General features: G+C 35.2%; 1 long non-coding RNA gene across 1 annotated transcript in view; it reads left to right on the forward strand.

Moving 5' to 3' along the window:
* The window catches only part of LOC130849719 (uncharacterized), a 176,662-nt gene that overhangs the window by 40,206 nt on the left and 115,631 nt on the right, over window positions 1-20,825 (forward strand). Inside the window, exons 2-3 of the long non-coding RNA XR_009052786.1 lie at window positions 16,978-17,028; window positions 17,858-17,891. This is a non-coding gene — a long non-coding RNA (uncharacterized LOC130849719). The remainder of the gene's footprint in view (window positions 1-16,977; window positions 17,029-17,857; window positions 17,892-20,825) is intronic.

Here is a 20,825-nt window from a genome sequence, read left to right on the forward strand (position 1 = left end):
CCAATTTTTGCTTTTATAGCTAAGTCAATGTTAAGAAATAAAGCTGGTTTGGGGAATTCCCTGGTTGTCTAATGGTTAGGACTCCATGCTTCACTGCAGGGGTTAAGGATTCAATCCCTGGTAAGGGAAATAAGATGCTGCAAGCCGTGTTGCATGGCCTAAAAAGAGAGATAAAGCTGGTTTTAGTGTTGTATGCATGTCTTCTACTCTGTTAACATTTAGTACTAGTTAGCATTTAGAACTAATACTAGTAAAGTTTAGTCTGTTAACATTTAGTACTAGTTCTATCTAGGCAACATTAAATGGCCCTTGCGTCCTTCTGGAAATAAAAATAATTTTTTTTCTCCCTTTTATCCTAGATAAAAAATGCAAGCTATTAGGAAATACTGAGAGAAGACTACTATAATTTGTTTTTACCTAGGTCTTTTTTATACAATAGTGTTTTCTTTTTCGTTGTGCTTTCCCACCCACTACTTAATGATGTAATTAAAACTTAAGACATCAATATCACTTCTTTAGGGACTTCCCTGGCGGTCCAGTGGTTAGGACTTCACCTTCCAATGCAGGGGGTGCAGGTTTGATCCCTGGTCAGGAAACTAAGATCCCACATGCCTCCTGGCCAAAAAACCGAAACATAAAACAGAAGCAAGATTGTAACAAGGTCAATAAAGACTTTAAAAATGGTCCACAGCAAAAAAAAATCTGTAAAAAAAAAGGTAAACATTAAAAAAAATCACTTCTTTAAAAATACACAATATTCCTAGCAGTTGAATTTAATAGGAGTAAGATCTTCAGAAATTAATGCCAAGTCTCTAATCTTTACCTCTCTTTCTCCATGTTTAATGTGATCCTATTCTCTCTCTTTTTTAGTTTAACAGTTAAAAAACAATGTATATTTTATTTCTTTTGGTGAATCAGTAGACGAAATGCTTTTCACTGACATCAAATCTCAAAATAGTGATTTCAAGGATATGTTTTGAACAGGAGATATTTACTAGAAAAATAATTGTGTTTTTAGATAGCTGACTTTTTCCCAAGCTTTGCTAGTTGTTTTTTTTTTTTTTTTTTTTAATGTTCTTTTCAGGGAACAGTAAACTTTCAAAAACGTGTCAGAAACCACTGATTTTTATATGTAAGATTCTTAGGCTCTGAACAAGGTGATATTTTATAGGATCAAAAGTCTTATAATTTTGGGGGTTAACAAATAATTTTCTCAATGTTTACTGTACCCAAAATTCTCTTGTGAGATGTAGAAGATGCACATATGAAATTAATTAACCATGAAGCAAAAGTAAAACGTGCACCGGGATCACACAGTTTTCAGCTAAGGCAACTTCAAACATTGGAAAAGGTGGCATATCAACAGAAAGGAGCATCCAGTTAAAATTTGAAACAGGAAAATGTATCTAAATTTGATGCAATTTCAACATTTTTTTAACTACCCTTTCAAATATTCATTCCAACAGAAAGTTATATGCAATGTGATAATACAGAATGGAAGTAAGCAAGCAACATAGTTATACAGAACAAATCTAGCAGTGTTATTTTTGGGGTCCTAATAACACACACCTTAAGATCAATAAAATATCATTCTAAGCCGTTAAAAATTATGCTCAAAATCTGTATATACATATGTTCATGTTTTACAAGCTGATAGGGACAAATTGAAATCCAATAGACTACTTTGGTCTTTAAGGTGGTATTAGAAAAATTTTCTTATTTAGTGGAGCTAATGAATTATAACTCCAACTGTAAGTATATTTTTGTGCCTATGTTTTGTATATGCAACATGTTGTTTAGGGTTGTGCCTACACAGTACATTTTAGGCAATAATTTATTCAATGTAATGAAATAAAAATGAAAGTTGTTCTTCAACCAGAGAGGAATCTAACTATCCAATGTTCAGCACATGGTCTTTTCATTAAAGATCTCAAGTGATATATGCTGAGTTCATGTCTGAACTCTAGTACTTACTGTATATGTCACTTTGAATATATGGTTTACATTTCTCAACTTTGGAAATCATCTAAAATACCTTCTTCATAACACCCTTAGAACATTAAAGAAAGTAACATAAGTTATAGAATTGAAAAGACTAAAAAAATGACAGTGAAATTTTAATCATTTTTTATTCAAATTCTGCCTATTCAGTGCAAGGTGCTTTTCATTACACTAACACAAATGGACTCTGTGGCTTTGACAGTTTAAAATTCTTAGATATTTTTGAATGACAACAAATAAAGTATTAATATGTATTTAGAAGTCATATTTAATCCAAAAACAATAATTATGTGGCAATTTATTCCCAGAATTTATCTTTCCAAAATTAAAAGTAGTTTTCACTACCAACTGTAAAATAGATAGCTAGTGGGAAGTTGCTGTATAACAAAGGCAGATCAACTCGATGATGGGTGATGCCTTAGAGGGCCAGGATGGGGAGATTGGGAGGGAGTCGTGGGAGGGAGGGGATATGGGGATATATGTATAAATACAGCTGATTCACTTTGGTGTGCCTCAGAAGCTGGTACAAGAGTGTAAAACAATTATATTCCAATAAAGAGCTTAAAAAAAAAGTAGTGTTCTTTTTCTTCTTATAGTTTATCAAACAAATATTTAATAATAAATATATTCCTGATGTTGATGTGGATATGAGTATTGATTTTACAAAATAAATTGCAGAGTCACCTCAGATAACTTATATACTTACTTCTTTACAGGTACAGATTTTATACGCTTATATGAAAACAGAGCCTGAATAATTAAGTGTTGGTAGAGCTAGTGGAAATGTAATCTGTCAGAGGGATTTTATTAAAGTAAAACAGCTATATGCTATTTGTTTTGCAAGGTCTCCTCCAAACTGATACCAAGTTGGCTACAATCTTGGATGTACTCCAAAACTAATAAACAGAAATGGAAAATGCACAGGTATTATGGGGAATCAAACAATACCTTTCAAACATGGTAATCACTAAAATGAGGACACTCCATGTACTAATAATGAAAGCTATCTTTCAGAATTCTCAGCCTTCTGGATTTGGAAAGCAATCAGAATAGCTATTCTTGTCAGATAAAATGTTCTTTTATGTAAGTGCTGTGTGGGAGGAGGTTCTTCACAAACAAACAAACAAACAAAACTGAACTGAGTCAAATCATTCTAGGTCCTTATGTAGAATGATAAATGATAGAGAAGAGTTAATGCTTAAAGAGTGTATTGTAGACAGTAACTTTAAACCACTCAGCAAAACTAGGAGGTTTTTTCCTTAAATTCTATAGGTGAACAAATTAAGGCATGGATTTATTAAGAAATTTGCTCAAGCTCAAAAACCCAAAAAGTAGGAGAAATAATTAATTAATTATTAATTTTTATTGTAGTATAGTTGCTTTACAATGTTATGTTAGTTTCTGCTATACAGCAAAGTGAATCAGCTATATGTGTACATATATCCACTCTTTTTTTGGATTTCCTTCACATTTAGGTCCCCACAATGCATTAAGTAGAGTTCCCTGTGCTATACAGTAGGTTCTCATTAGTTATCTAATTTATGCATAGTATCAATAATGTATATACGTCAATCCCCATCTTCGAATTCATCCTAACCTTCCCTTTCCATTTTGGTATCTACATGTTTGTTCTCTACATCTGTGTCTCTGTTTCTGCTTTGCAAATGAGATCATCTATACTATTTTTCTAGATTTCACATGTATGCATTAGTATATGATATTTGTATTTCTCTTTCTGACTTACTTCACTCTGTATGACAATCTCTAGGTCCATTTGCATCTCTACAAATGACAAATTTTGTTCCTTTTTATGGCTGAGTAATATTCCATTGTATATTTATACCATATCTGCTTTATCCATTCCTCTGTTGATGGACATTTAGGGTGTTTTCATGTCCTGGCTATTGTAAATAGTGCTGCAGTGAATATTGGAGTGCATTTGTCTTTTGGAATTATGGTTTTCTCTGGGTATATGCTCAGGAGTTAGATTGCTGGGTCATATGGTAGTTCTATTTTTAGTTTTTTAAGGAGCCCCCATACTGTTCAACATAGTGGGTGTATCAATTTACATTCCCACCAACAGTGTAAGAGGTTTCCCTTTTCTCGAGACCCTCTCTAGCATTTGTTTTTTTGGAGATTTTTTTGATGATGGCCATTGTAGTTTTGATTTGCATTTCTCTAATAATTAGAGATGTTGAGCATCTTTTCATGTGTTTGTTGGCTATCTGTATGTCTTCTTTGGAGAAATGTCTAGTTAGGTTTTCCAACCATATTTGGATTGGGTTGTTAGTTTTTTTGATATTGAGCTACATGAGCTGTTTGTATATTTTGAAGATTAAACCTTTGTCAGGTGCTTTGTTTGCAAATATTTTCTCACATTCTGAGGGTTGTCTTTTCATCTTGTTTATTTCTTTTGCTGTGCAAAAGCTTTTGTTTCATTAGGTCCTATTTGTTTATTTTTGTTTTTATTTTCATAACTCTAGGAGGTGGTGGGTCAAAAAAGATCTTGCTGCAATTATGTCAAAGAATGTTCTGCCTATTTATTCCTCTAAGAATTTTATAGTATCCAGTCTTACATTTAGGTCTTTAACTCATTTTGAGTTTATTTTTGCCTATGGTGTTAGGGAGTGTTCTGATTTTATTCTTTTACATGTAGCCATCCAGTTTTCCCAGCACCACTTGTTGAAGAGACTGTCTTTTCTCCAACTTATGTTCTTGCCTCCTTTGTCATAGATTGGGTGACCGTAGGTGCATAGGTTTATCTCTGGGCTTTCTATCCTGTTCTGTTGATCTATATATCTCTTTTTGTGCCAGTACCATACTGTCTTGATTACTGTAACTTTGTAATATAGTCTGAAATCAGGGAACCTGCTTTCTCCAGCTCTGTTTTTCTTTATCAAGATTGCTTTGGCTATTCAGGGTCTTTTGTGTTTCCATACACAAAAAAAATTGTAAAAATTTTTTTTCTAGTTCTGTGAAAAATGCTGTTGGTAATTTGATAGAGATTGCATGGAATCTGTAGATTGCTTTGTGTAGTATAGTCATTTTTGCAGTACTGGTTCTTCCACCCAAGAACACGGTGTATCCCTCCATCTGTTTGTGTCATCTTTGATTTCCTTCACCACTATTTTATGGTTTTCTGAGTACAGGTCTTTTGCCTCCTTAGGTAGATTTATTCCAAGTATTTTATTCTTTTTGTTGCAGTGATAAATGGGATTGTTTCCTTTTTTCTCTTGCTGATCTTTTGTTGTTAGTGTATAGAAATGCAAGAGCTGTCTGTGCCTTAATTTTGTATCTGGCAACTTTAAATTCATTGATTATTTCTAGTAGTTTTCTGGTGGAATCTAGTAGTTTTCTGGTGGAATCTTTAGGATTTTCTGTGTATAGTATCATGTCATCTGCAGTGAGAGTTTTAACCTTTTCCAATTTGGATTCATCTTATTTCTTTTTCTTCTCTGATTGCCATGACTAGGACTTCAAAAACTGTGTTGAGTAATAGTGGTGGGAGTGGACACCTTTATCTTGTTCCTGATCTTAAAGGAAATGCTTTCAGTTTTTCACCATTGAGAATGATGTTTGTTGTGGGTTTGTCATGTATGGCCTTTATTAAGTTGAGGTAGTTTCCCTCTGTGTCCACTTTCTGGAGTGTTTTTATCATAAATTGGTGTTGAATTTTGTCAAAAGCACTTTCTGAATCTATTGAGATGATCATATGGTTCTTATTCTTCAATTTTTTAATATGGTGTATCACATTGATTAATTTGCATATATTGAAGAATCCTTGCATTCTTGAGATAAATCCCACTTGATCATGGTGTATGACCCTTTAAAGATGTTGTAAGATTCTGTTTGCTAGTATTTTGTTGAGGATTTTTGCATCTGTGTTCATCAGTGATATTGGCCTGTAATTTTTTGTGTGTGGTATTTTTGCCTGGTTTTGGTATCAGGGTGATGATGGCCTCATAGAATGAGTTTGGGAGTGTTCTTCCTTCTGCAATTTTTTGGAAGAATTTGAGAAGGATAGGTGTTAGCTCTTCTCTAAATGTTTGGTAGTATTCTCCTGTGAAGCCATCTGGTCCTGCACTTTTGTTCATTGGAAAATTTTTAATCAGTTTCAATTTCATTACTTGTGAATGGTCTGTTCATATTTTCTATTTCTTCTTGGTTCAGTCTTCAAAGGTTGTACTTTTCTAAAACTTTGTCAGTTTCTTCCAGGTTTCCATTTTATTTGCATATAGTTGCTTATAGTAGTCTCTTATGATCCTTTGTATTTCTGCAGTTAGTTGTAACTTCTCCCTTTTCATTTCTAATTTTATTGATTTGAGTCTCTCCCTTTTTTCCTTGATAAATCTGGTTACAGTTTATCAGATTTGTTTATCTTTTCAAAGAACCAGCTTTTAGTTTCATTGATCTTTGGTCTTGTTTTCTTTGTTTCTATTTCATTTATTTCTACTCTGATCTTTATGATTTCTTTCCTTCTACTAACTTTGAGTTTTATTTATTCTTCTTTCTCTAGTTGCTTTAGATATTTAAGGTTAAGTTGTTTATTTGAGATTTTTCTTGTTTCTTGAGGTAGGATTTTATGGCTATAAACTCTCCTAGAACTGCTTTTTTTGCATATCATAGATTTGGGTTGTTGTATTTTTATTATTTGTTTCTAGGTATTTTTTTAATTTCCTCTTTGATTTCTTCAGTAATCTCCTGGTTATTTAGTAGCATATTGTTTAGCCTATATGTTTGTGTTTTTTACAGTTTTTTTTTCCTGTAACTGATTTCTAATCTCATAGTGTTGCAATTGGAAAAGATGCTTGATACTATTTCATTTTTCATAAATTTACCAATGCTTGATTTGTGACCCAAGATCTGATCTATCCTGGAGAATGTTCCATGTGCACTTCAGAAGAAGGTGTATTCTTCTGCTTTCAGATGGAATGTCCTATAAATATCAGCTAAGCCTATCTGTTCTAATGTGTCATTTCAGACTTGTTTTTTCTCATTAATTTTCTGTCTGGATAATGCATCCATTGGTGTAAGTGGAGTGTTAAATTCCCGCACTATTATTGTGTTGCTGTTGAGTTCCCTTTTTATGACTGTTAGCATTTGCCTTGTGTATTGAGGTGCTCCTATGTAGGGTGCATACATATTTACAATCATATATCTTCTTCTTGGATTGATCCCTTGATCATTATGTAGTGTCCTTCCTTGTCTCTTGTGACAGTCTTTATTTTAAAGTCTGTTTTGTCTCATATAAGTATTGCTACTTCAGGTTTCTTTTGATTTCCATTTGCATGGAATATCTTTTTCCATCCCCTCACTTTTAGTCTGTATGTCTCTCTATGTCTGACATGCCTCTCCTGTAGACAGCATATATACAGGTCTTGTTTTTGTATTCATTCAGCTGCTCTGTGCCTTTAGGTTGGAGCATTTAATCCATTTACATTTAAGGTGATTATTGATAGGTGTGTTCCTATTACCATTTTCTTAATAGTTTTAGGTTTGTTTTTGTAGGTCTTTTTCTTCTCTTGTGTTTTCTGCCTAGAGAAGTTACTTTAGCACTTGTTGTAAAGCTAATTTGATGACGCTGAATTCTCTTAGCTTTTGCTTGCCCATAAAGATTTTCATTTCTCCGTCGAATCTGAATGAGATCCTTGCTGGGTAGAGTAATCTTGGTTGTAGGTTTTTCCCTTTCATCACTTTAAATATGTCCTGCCACTACCTTCTGGCCTGCAGAGTTTCTGTTGTATAAGCAGATGATAACCTCATGAGAATTCCCTTATATGTTATTTGTAGCTCTCCCTTTGTTGCCGTTATTTTTTCTTTGTGTTTAATTTCTGTTAGTTTGATTAATATGTGTCTCAGCATGTTTCTCCTTGGGTTTATCCTATGGGACTCTGCACTTCCTGGAGTTGACTATTTCCTCCCCCATGTCAGGGAATTTTTCAACTATAATCTCTTCAAACTCAAATCTCTTTTCTCAGCCTCCTTCTCTTTCTATTCTTTTTCTGGAATCCTATAATTTGAATGTTGGTGTGTTTAATGTTGTCCCAGAGGACTCTGAGACTGTCCTCATTTCTTTTCATTCTATTTTCTTTATTTTGTTCCTCAGCGGTTATTTCCACCATTCTCCAGCTCACATATCTGTTCTTATGCCTCACTTATTCTGCTGTTGATTCCTTCTAATGTATTTTTCATTTCAGTTATTGTGTTGTTCATTACTCATTGTTTGTTGTTTAGCTCTTCTAGGTCCTTGTTAAACATTTCTTGTATCTTCTTGATCTGTGTCTCCATCCTATTTCTGAGGTCTTGGGTAATCTTTACTATCAATTCTATGAATTCTTTTTCAGGTAGATTGCCTATTTCCTCTTCATGTATTTGGTCTTGTGGGTTTTTACCTTGCACCTTTGCCTGCAACATATTTCTCTGCTGTCTCATTTTGTCTAACTTACTGTGTTTGTGGTTTCCTTTCTGCAGGCTGCAGGGTTGTAGTCTCTTTTTTTTTTCTGTTGTCTAGCCACTGGTGGGTGAGGTTGGTCCAGGGCCTTGTGTAGGCTTCCTGGTAGGTGGGACGGATGCCTGTACTCTCATAGGTAGAGCTGAGTCTTTTCCCTTTGATGGACAGGGCCGAATCAGGTGGTGCGTCTTGGGGTGTCTGTGAACTTAGTACAACTTTATCCAGCCTGTCTGCTGATGGGCAGAGCTGTGTTCCTTTCTTGCTCATTGTTTGGCAAAAGGTGTCCAGCACTGGAGCCTGAATACAGTTGGGTGGAGCTGGGTCTTGGTGTCGAGATGGATACCTCCAGGAGAGCACATTCTGATTAATATTCCCTGGGAATGGGAATTTTCTGGCAGTCCAGTGTCCTGGACTCAGCTCTTCACACCCTGGAGGCCCAGACCCAAAACCTGTCTGGGGAACCAAGAGCCGCAAACTGCGCAGAGTGGCCAGAGAAAAAAGAAAAAAAAGAAGGGAAAAAAAGGAAAGAAAACAGACAAACAAAACCCAAGACAAATAGCAAAAACAAAAATGACAACACAACAAACACACACAAAGAAGAAAGAAAACAAACAGATACACCCAATCCAAGACAAATGATAACCACAAAACCAGACTAACAGAAACAAGCAGATAGAAAAGAAAAAAAAATTAAAGCATTTTTAAATAGATAAAAATGATGAATAAATAAGTAATAAATAAATGAATAAAAACCAACAAAAAAAGAAAAAAAGAAAAGTAAAAATAAAAAATTAAAAATAGATATGTTAAAAAAATTAAAAATAAAAATAAAATATAATAAAAACAACAAAACCAAGTGAACAAAACAAACAAAAAACCAATAATAGTAATAAGAATATTTTCCTGAGACCTCCCCTTTTGGTGTCTTTGCTCTCACAGTGAGCCACAGCCAATGTCTGCCTCCCAAGGAGGTCCTCCAATACTTCTAGTTGGGTCTCTGGATCTGCTGTGGGCACTGTGAGGCCAGCTCAGACTCTGACTTGACCCAGCACTGATGTGTACTTGCCCCCAAAGTCCACTGCTGCTAAAGGTAGACCAGTCTTGGTTGTGGGAACACTTGTTGTGTATTCAGGTATTCCACAAACACAGGATTTACCAAACTGATCATGGGTATTTAATCTGAGCTTGTGCAGCTACACAGAAACATTTCCATTTCCCTTCCTTAGTTGCACTGCCCCTGGTGCTCAGCTTTGTCTTTGGCCCTAACTCTGTGTGTGTGCCACCCTCAGGTGTGTGTTCAACACCCAGGAGAGAGGAAGCAAAAGCAGTGTCTGATTGGGGCACACTTACTCAGACTGGGGAAGAGTATGATGGCCAGAACTGGGATGTGTGCAAATTGCCTGCGGCAGTGTATACCAGAAGGCAGTTGCAATGGACTGGGGCATGCTCTCTCTGGTGGGAGTCCCTCCAAGTGCCTGCAGAGGCAGGGGTGCTTGTAGGGGTGGTGGCAGCCACATCCCTTGTGTGTCACTCAACAATGGTACCTTGTTTCCTAGACACACCACGCTTCCTCTGGGGGATTCCTAGCTGTGGAGCCTTTCACTCCCATCCCCTGTGTTATATCTGTGCAGCAGGGTGCAGTCCTCTTCCCAGATTTGCTCTCTCAACCCCAAGCTTTAACACCCAGCCCCTGTCAGCATTGGCAGATTCCCATCTCACACAGGAGTGCCCAGGGCTGATTCCCAAGGAGGCTTTGGTATGGACCAGGCTCAGAACTCTGGAGCCTATGTGGGTGGAGGAGGCCTTGGCTGAGAGGCAGCCATGCCTGTTTAGATGTGTGCCCCTCTCAGTGCCTGCATAGGCTGAAGAAGCTGGGGGGTGGGGAAAGGGGTTGCAATGGCGGCTCCACCTCTTGCACGCAGTCAACAAAGATGCCTTGCTTGTATAGTGTCCTGGGCTTTTTCTGCAAACTTTCCTGGTTGTAAAGCTTCTTACTCCTGTCCCTTCAGGCTGTCTTTTCACAGCCAACAGCTGTCCCCTCTTTGGATCAGTGCTCCAAACCCCACTTTCCAGCACGCAGCCCCCCTCTGCAACAAGAGACATGTGACTCCAGCTGGGGTGTGCAAGGCTGCGGCACAGACCATGCGCACAGTTCTTATTTTGTCCTCCCTTCCACAGACGGTCTGTTGTATTCTCCTTTGATTCCCCTGAAGGTGCCTTTCTGTCCCAGCTGATTTCCCCACTGTGAGTGTGTGTTTCTGAGTGCAGGGTCCTCCCCTCCCCTTCAGCTTCCCACTAGGGTTGCTGGTCCTTTTTTTGATTCCTCTTTTCTTTTTTTCTTTCTTTCGTCCTACCCAGTTGTGAGTGGATTTTTTTGTCCTTTTAGGTGTCCAAAGTCTTCTGCTGATGTTCAGTGGGTGCTCTGTGAGAACTGTTCCATTCGTAGATGTATTCTTGATGTACTGTGAGGAGAGACAAATTCCGTGTCCTCCTCTTCTGCCATCTTGCCTCCTCCCCAGGAGAAAGAATTTAAATGCAGGTTGTCTGGAACAAAAGTTCATACAGTTAGCCATTCTCAACGCTATGTCTATAGTTCATGAGTTAAGTTTAGCTAAATAGGTTTTTTATTGACTGTTTTCAATATATGGAGAGAGAAAAAACTAAACTTTATGATATCTATGTGCTGAAGGAATAGAAGATAAACACTGGGCCTTGAGGATTCCTTTTATTTTATGATGAAAGAAACTATGTGTAAACAAATGCATAAACAGGAAGAATATTGATTTTACTATTTTCAGGCATATCTCAAAATACTACACACATTCTATATGTATAAAATTGTGCTAGATACACATGACCCAAGTTCAAGTTAGTTTGTATGTCGTTGTGGTAGGACATATACATATGAAATTAAAAAAGTAATAGTGCAAAGTAGGATTCTAGTATCTTCAAAAGACAGGATTATCTATAAATGTTCTAGAAATTTGGAGGAAGTTAATGTTGCAACATGATAACAGAACAGAAATAAAGTAACTATTAATTGAACCCTGATTAATGTGTGAGCTTCAAATTAGTAAAGAGGATGGGGGGGTGGTATTTTGGATGAGATGGCTATGAGAAGCTAGGTCCTAGGACAGACTTTGACTTGGGACATAGAGGTAGGTATGAAGAGAGGACCTAAAGAGAAATGAAGAATGAACCACTGCAAGATACCTGGTATATAATAAAAACTCAATCAACATTTATCAAATTAAAGCATGAAATATCTCCAATAAGAACTTAAAAGTAGGCTCAACAAATTAGTCATGTTATAGTATCCATAAAAAACTGTGACATGCACTAGATCTGAAATCATGCATGGTTCCAAGCTGAAGGGAAATGAGACCTGAGAACACATAAGTCATGAGAAGTCATAGAAAAGCTAGAAATAAGGCTAGACCAAAATCTTTAACCTGTTAGCAATGAGGAACGGCCCATGTTTTAGATCAGAGAGATAGCATTATGAATAATATTTTAGGACAGAAGAACTTGCAGTTAGTTTTTAGGTCAAGAACTCATTTGAAACTTTGATTTCCTTGAAAGCTCAGGAACATTTCTCCTCAAAATAATTATGTGTTTATACAACATTTCCTGCTATATTACAGGAGTTCATGGACATTTAGAATCTGAGTTAATATTAACTTTTCATAGGATAAAGTATGTGTGGTGTGAACTAAAGTAGAGACGAGATATGAGGCTGTAGCAATCCAGGTGTGAATTGATAAATGATCTGTTAAGATAGGGAAAGTAAGAATGGAAAAGAATGAATGGATCTCAGATTCAAGAAAGAAGAATCCAAAGGACTGGGGTTTTTTAGTATTATTTCTTAATTAAATTAAAAATTTAAAGCTAATTCATGTTATGGTTTAGCTAAGGAGTTTTTATTTTATCTGTTGAGTAATCCCGTATTCATTAACAGGTAGAGTTTTAGGAATAAAAACAAATAGTTTTGGTAGTTTTTTTAATATAAGAATACTGGAGCTCATATAAATTTAATTATTGCAATTTCAATCTTCCTAACACCAAAACTCATGACTTTTCCACTTAAATACCTAAGATACCAACTCATCTATTTTTTGATCTATTAGGTCACATAATTGTTCTAGTCTAAGAGAATTAGAAAATTCATGACAGAGATATGCTGTAGGAAGAGAAGAAACTGAGTCTATGTCGTGACTTTAAAGCAGTGCAGCTTTACTTCATGATTTCTGTAGGCCACTAATCTAGGTTCAGTGTGGCTGGATTTCCTCTCAAGTATCTGTTGCTTTAAAACTTTGGGCACTTCCTTGGGTGAAATCTGAAACTGGCCCCCATACATGGAGGGCAAGAAGAGACCTAATAAAGGGGGAGATCAGTCTAGATTAGTATGTAGCACTTATAATAAACAACAGAATTTACATCTGAGGCTTGTCTTGGGCAGTTGCAAAATGAGTAGATCTCTCCCCCCAGCCACCAGAATCTTAAGTTTACATAGAGGCCTTAACTGAGTTCAGTCATGTATTCAGTCCCGATGATCTCAGTGACACATTGTTCTCTCAAGACTGCATCCCTGAAAACAGCTCTCTCTTTGGGATGGTGGGCAGAAGTATATTTTAAGGATGGGGAAAAAGTGAGAAGCCTTTGATTGCCCTTGCTTAGTTTTTGGGTCAGCAGGCAGTCATGTCCTCTTGATAATCTCCTTCAAACAGTGTTATTAGGCTGAAATCAAGGCCAAGGCTAAAGTTATCATCTGGGGCTTTTGGTCCTCTTCCAACCTTAATGGTTATTGGCAGAATTAACTTCCTTGTGGTTGTAGGACTGGCATTTCCATTTTCCTGCTAGGTGTAAGCCATGGATCACTTTCAGCATCTAGAAGCCACCTGTAATTCCTTGCCATGTCATCCTATAGACAGTTCACAACATGAAAGTTTGTTTTCTCCCATGCCAGCCAGAGTCCAATTTTTCACATCCTCTGCTGTGACTGGCCAGGGAAAACTGTCTTTAAGGGGCTCATGTAAGTAGGTCAGATAATGTCAACCCAGATAATTTCCCTATCTTAAGGTCAACTGTTTTAGGACATTAATTATATCTACAAAATTTCTTCAAGCTGCACCTAGATTAATGTTTGATTGAATAATTGGGAGAAAGTGTGTACCTAGTAGGAATCTTGGGGGGCTATCATAGGATGCTTCCTTCTATGTTCACTAAAATATGAATAGCTCAGCCAAGTAAATAAAGAGGTACAATAATTTTCCAAATTTTCATCTTCCTTGAGAAATAATCAACTAATCTATTAATGCTAATGTCATTTTAATACATTTATTTTGTTCTTGCCTCTCTCCAATATATTAATAAGTTTTCTAAGGAGAGACATTGTGTATTATATATTAAGTGTCCCCAACAAGTAGAACAACACCTGATAGATAAAAAATACTTAGCATTAATTAATAGAAATACTTAATATCAATAATTTCAAAATATTTAAAACACTTATCCATGCATCTCACTGTGGACAGCCATCCTTTTCTGAGGAGATGGTTTTGTGAAAAGTGTGAAAGTTAAGAATGCAGTAATTTATGCACAATATTTTATGATATTTTACATAAGAAGAAAACCAGACCCTATAATCTTTGTATAGTCAGTTAGAAAGTGCCATTTTGTGCTTTACTTTTAGAATAGATCTTTCTGACTAAGGAAACATTTGGATATGTTTTTTAAAATGTCAACAGTACAAGAGAAAATGTCATGTCTGTTTTTAATCTTTCCCCCCACTCCATTCCTGACATCTAGAAAAGACCCACAAAAGCTAGCAAGAGATAAAAAGAAGAGGTGGCTTTGAGCCATCTCCATTCTTTGCTCTAACATGGGTCTGTCACCGCCACAGCTTCACTGAACATGTGTAAAAGTGTTAATATGTCAAGAGTTCTATCACCATTTGCCCCTGATCTTTCTTTCCTCTACTCAGAAAAGTGGGTGAACAGTGGAAAATATGGGGACATATAAACTGATACTTAGTATATTTATTCAGACAATCCATTAGAGTTTCCAAGTTACAAAGAGAGCCAAATCATAGTTTCTAGAGTTGTCTGAGCAATGCTGAGAACCAGAAAAAACAAGTGGGTTTTTTCTTACCTTTGCATTTCTTTCTTCTAATTTAATTATTTAAAAACTTGAGTACAAATTTAAAAAGGTCTTAATGAAAACTATATTGTACGGGTATTTTTTTTTTCTTCATATCCATAGCTTATATTTTCACCCCTGGAAATAAAAATTTGAATACAAGCTAAGATGTCCTCCAACTGCTGATATGAAATTTTACCCCCAACTCAAGTACAATCTTCAGTCTTAATGTAATTTTGGGCTAACCATCAAAGACACACTGTTTCTTTTTCCTTCTTTCTTTTTTGTAGATTTGTATTTTTTTCTAAATTTGCTAGAAATTGTGGAAGTTTTGCTCAGATAACTGAAAAGAAGTAAATCTAAGTTTTTAATTTGAATGTGAAACAAATTCTACAGCTATTCAAGAAAACATTGAATTTCTGAATAGGATCCAACATGCAGTTTCCATGGAACAATGCTAAATGAACTTTAACAAATTTTGTTCCAAATGTTTGATAATAAAAGTAAAAATGCTGTTTAATTTATTTTATTTTTAATAGCACCTTTACTCTGTAGGTGTATCTTCTTTATATTTTGGTTAAAGGTGGAATAAATTAATTTTAGGATGAAGTCGGAGCATTTTAAAAAAGGAAATAGGATTGAGTTTCCCCAAAGACTAATATGACTTTTATTTTGAAGTGTAGAAACATCACAGCCTCCTTAGGGCATAATTATAGGATCATATTAACAAGCCCATTTAAAAAATAAGTCAATTTGAAAATAGACATCTTTCTATGCATCATATATGGGAATAAATATTGTTGTTACTATAGGCAGAAAACAGGGGAACAAATAAGAGTTTGACAGAGGAAATAAGGAAGGAAGAATAATGCCTAAAATGAGAATAAATAGCAGTGCTATTTAATATAAAAAATTGCTATATGTTGCAATAAATCAGATTCAGTACTACCTTTGGACATGTGAACATCTTCCTCATGCAGCTAGTACTCCCTGCTTTGAATAGCCAGCTTCCTCTCTACCTAGATGCTGTAAAGAATCTTCTCTCAGCTGCATGGACTTCATCCATTATGTTGGAGAAGATAAGTGTAGCAATCCTTCAAAAAACAAAACAAAATAAAACAAAACAAAAAACTTTGTTCTTTTTTTAAAATTTAATACTGTTGATTCACAATGTGTTAGTTTCCGGTATAGAGCAAAAGTGATTCAGTTATATATACATATATATGTGTGTGTATATATATACATATGTGTGTGTGTGTATTTATTAGTTTTACTCCCTTCCATTTTAGGTTGTTACAAGAAATTGAATACAGTTGCCTGTGCTATGCTATATAGTAGGTCCTTGTGGTTTATCTATTTTATGTATAGTAGTGTGTATCTGTTAAACTCAAACTCCTAATTTATCCCTCCCCTGCCCTTTCCCTTTTGGTAATCATAAATTTGTTTCCTATATCTGTGAGTCTGTTTCTGTTTTATAAATAAGTTCATTTGTATCATTTTTTTGAGATTATACAGGTAAGTGATATCATATGATATTTGTATTTCTCTGTCTTACTTCACTTGGTATGATCATCTCTAGGTCCATCCATGTTGCTGAAAATGGCATTATTTCATTTTTCATGGCTGAGTAATATTCCATTATATATATACACCATATCTTCTTTATTAATTTATCTGTCGATGGAAACTTAGGTTGCTTCCATGTCTTGACTATTGTAAATTGTGTTACTGTGAACATTGGGTTGAATGCATCTTTTTGAATTAGAGTTTTCATCTTTTCTGATTATATGCCTAGGAGTGGGATTGCTGGATCATATGGTAACTCTGAAAAGGGAACCCTCCTACACTGTTGGTGGGAATATATATTGGTGCATATATATATATACACATATATATACATACATTATATAACATATATGTAATATATTTTAAAGGAACTTACCATATTTTATAATGATTATTTTACTAATAGACACAGTCATTGAGCCCCAGATGCTGCCACTTACCTACTATTATAGCTTTATATAGAATAAATACTCTATTAATATTTCACTAAGTTTTGTGTATCTTTTAATTCCAAGTAATGCTGCTTCAGTAAAATATTTTTTGAAAAACAGAAGTAAAAGTAGCTGATACACTGAACAATTGTTTTTAAAAATCTAAACATAATCAAAATACGACATTTTGTTTTGGTTTCCCACTTGTCTTTTCAAACTTCTTACTGGGTTAGATGCTTCTAATGGATAAAAACTGAGAGAACGATCACCTTCTCTCATTATTCTTAGATAATAGAAAGTCAAACAGTTGAAGTGGTACAGCACTGTCTCAATTCAGATCTTAGAGCGTCCATCTCAATATATTAATTGACTCTTCTTTTTCATTTCAAGGTAAACTTTCTCTTCTCTTCCATGGAGTCTGCTCCTTGAAGCCTTCATTTGGTGAGGAGGATACGTTTACTTCTTTTTTTATTTACTCCATATTTTTGACTTAGCTCTCCAAAACCATGAAGGAGAAGAATCAAGAGAATAAAAAGCTCCTCCTTGAGTGGTAGAGTTTTTATTCCCAAGTTAGCTTTCCACTGTCTGGACCTAGCTGTGCTTGAAGCATATCATTCATTTTCATGGATATTTTGCTGGGTTCTTTAGAGGTTCCCCAGCTGGAGTCCTCCAGTTGTAAGTTTCCTGAGGCTGCTGCTGGTTTTCAGCAGTTAACTTCAAACAAAATCTCTCCGCTGAACTTTGGAAAAAGTGATCCCAGCCTGATAATTGCTTTGAACACTTACCTTGTTTGGAATTTCATATCAAGTGTGTCGTGGTCCCATAGTGGAAAACTCCAGTTACACATTAAATTTTATATAATAAAGAAAATAAAAGTTGATTCCCAGTGCCAAATGACCTACACAGAAATAAAAACAGTTAATTGATTTGTACGTACTTGCCAAACATTTTTATGTATATACAAATTTATCTGTGCATGCTCACAGGAACAGACATACAGACACATATATTAGTGTGGCTGTATGCATGTGTATATGTTTGTATGTGTATGTAGATATAATCTATGCCTATGAATACTGTATATGCATATATACCATATATGTATATATGCAGTGCACATGCACAAATATGTATAAATCTGTATATAGACTAGCAGCTTTAATCATGTAAAATCTGTGCACATCTAAGTCTACATATAAATTTGCTTGGATGTTATAATGTCTGTTATAATCTTTTCTTTTATTATTTTATTTTGTCAACACTTTAACAGGGAATCTGTTCGAGAGAGAAGATCTGTTACTTGGGTAAGACTTGAGTGACCTGCTTAACTAGGAAGTTCCAGAGACCAGGTGGGCAGACCGTGGCAGTTGTGTTAACAAGCACTAATAAATGAATTTGGCTGTAACTGTCCTCTGCATGGAAAGGACACAAATATTAACACAATGTGAACTGCTGCGTCTTCTCAGTGGATTCCACAGGTCAGAGAGGGTTCTGACAACCATATGCACCATTTTATATCTCTTTAAATTGCTTATTTTAGTATTACACAGGCATATCTTGTTACAGTAAGTATGTGGAGACTTTACATATGAGATAAAATTGTATATAATCTCTCTCCCCCTGAATACACAAAAACACCCACAGGTATATACACACACACACATATGTGACTTATAGTGTCTTTTTAATTTCAAGAGCTTTTCCTCTTAAAAAAATTTTACAGAATTTTGAGATAATATACAAATAGGTGAAATAAGAAATCTAAAAATAATCCTTTCCACTATTTGAGATATCTTTTCTAACATTTTGATATGTTTTCTTCCTTGTTAATATGTCAGTTTTATCAGTAAAAAAATAAAATGCACACTACCTAAAATTATAATAATTTTGGTTTCTTAAAATAGCAGTGACCTCTGAGGTGCTCCTTAGGATTACCATTACAAATAGTAATGTGGAAGTCTTTCTTGTCCTGTTTTGACCTCTGACTTATTTTTCAGTATTTTAAAAATGTATAGCTAAGTAAAGGAGTTTTATTTGCTTTAATTTTGACATATTTTGTTACAGGGGAATTTGAAAAATAATTCCATAAGCCTTTGCCTTTCCTTACTTTTTATTTTGTGAATATTCTACTCTGTCTTCTATAACTTCATAACTGTAGATCTCTTATCTTTTAACATCTCCCAGGTTTGTTTCATCTCAGACTGTTGTCTTTGTATCTACTTGTGTACTCTGTTTTTCTCTTGCATTGGTGTTTCTTTATGGAGTTTGCAGCTTCTGGGTCTACTATCATCCTGCCAAAGAAGAGAGCTTCTCTGGCTATTAGGCCTAATACCATCCTCTTTCATGAGACAGAATTCACCCTGTATTTCATCCACGTTTTCAACAATTAGTACACACAAACATACACACGTTATCAGCCTTAATCCACATCCAACCATTTAACCTCTTCTACTCCATAATGTTCTGTATTCGCTTACTGCTAACACCACTTACCTTTTAGCACAAGGTAACTTTTCTCCTCCAAACCTCCAGACATTTCAGTGCCTTCTGCTACAGGTACTCCATAACCAGCAAGACTCCCCTTATTCTCATCCTCTATTATAAAAAAATTGTTCACTTCCTTGGCTTACAGTGATCTAAAATCTAATCTCAAGAAGTATTTACTTCCTTATCCATAATGATTTTAGGTTATAGGAATTAGGAGTAGTGTCTCCTTTTGTTTCTCATTTTTGCTTATAGTCTAACATTTGTAAATTATGTTTCTTTGGCCTTTCTTTTTGACTCTGCCATCCACTTGTTTCCTTATTACTTGTAGTCCTTATCCTGACTCCCTGTCTTCCTCAGTACCATAGTGGGTGATTTCATCATCAAAGTGGACCATCCATTCAATACAAGAGCTTTTCATTTACTTGTTGACTTTCCTGCACCAAACAAACTATACCAGTTTCACCTTAGTTACTGACTCCCAGAATACACACTGGAGTTTGCTGTAATCTGACAGCACCAAAATCACTAAAAGAAGTATCTTGCACTGTAACCACAGGATCCTATTCCTACAATTTCCTTCATCTATTCTACAGATACTTTTTTTTAAACCCATTGACCTCTGTAAATTAAAGATGGAGTAAAGCCTCCACTTGACTTATTCTGTTTATGTCTGGACTAGTCCCACCCCACCTGTCCCTTCTACCATAATAGAATAACACATGAGCCCTCCAACCCAGCCATATGTGCTTTTGGACACATATGGCTGTTTTTTTGGAAAGCTCACACTATCATCTTTACTTCTCTGTCTTGATCTCTCTCCCTCCCCTGAATGATCTCACTGTCTCACTGTCTCTTTCTTTCCTACCTATATATTGTAAATATATGTATTTACAATATTGTGTAATATGTATAGTACTTACAATATTTACAATAATTACAATCTTTACAATATTGTGTTAGTTTCAACTGTACAGCAAAGTGACTTCGGTTATACATATATATGTATATATCTATATTTCTTTTTTATTCTCTTCCATTATAGTTTATTACAAGATATATATTTTTTATATTTGTCCTTTGGCAATTGGATACTTTCCATTGCTTTAACAAAATCTAAAGTCTCTGTATTGAATGATAAAATGAAAAGAACTAAAACACACATACATACACACCCACACACACCCTCCTCTCTATACCCTTGATTAGGCTATCCCTCATTTTCTCCCCAATTAGTCTCTTTAATTTTTTTCTAAGTTCATTCTTTCTGTTTCTTAACTCTCATAGCCCCCATTTACTACCAGCTCACTCTAATTAGGTTTATCTCCTCATCACTATCCCCAAATAACTCTTGCAGAATTCTTCAATAACCTCCATGTTGTTAAATTCAAAAGACATTTTTAAGTCCACAAATTTCATACCCATTTAGCAGCAATCAATTTTGTTAACAAGTTCCAGCTCTTGTAAACCCTTCTTTTAGGTTTGTGACCACATACTCTCATAGACTTTCTCTGACCTTTTGGGAAACATTTTTCTCTTTCTTTCAATTTTTCTACTCAGCTATTTAATTTGGGGCATTATCAGTCCCTATTTTCATATTCTCTTCTCTTGCCTTCCCCTTCAGTGTCTTTCCCTAGATTATCTCATCCATTTCACACTTTTAATGATCTCATATATGCTGATAATATGTAAATTTATACTTCTAGCCTAGATAGTACCTCTGAGCTCTAGAACAGTATATTTAAAAACCCACC

This window comes from Hippopotamus amphibius, chromosome 3 (assembly GCF_030028045.1).
Source record: "Hippopotamus amphibius kiboko isolate mHipAmp2 chromosome 3, mHipAmp2.hap2, whole genome shotgun sequence".
Classification (NCBI taxonomy): domain Eukaryota; kingdom Metazoa; phylum Chordata; class Mammalia; order Artiodactyla; family Hippopotamidae; genus Hippopotamus; species Hippopotamus amphibius.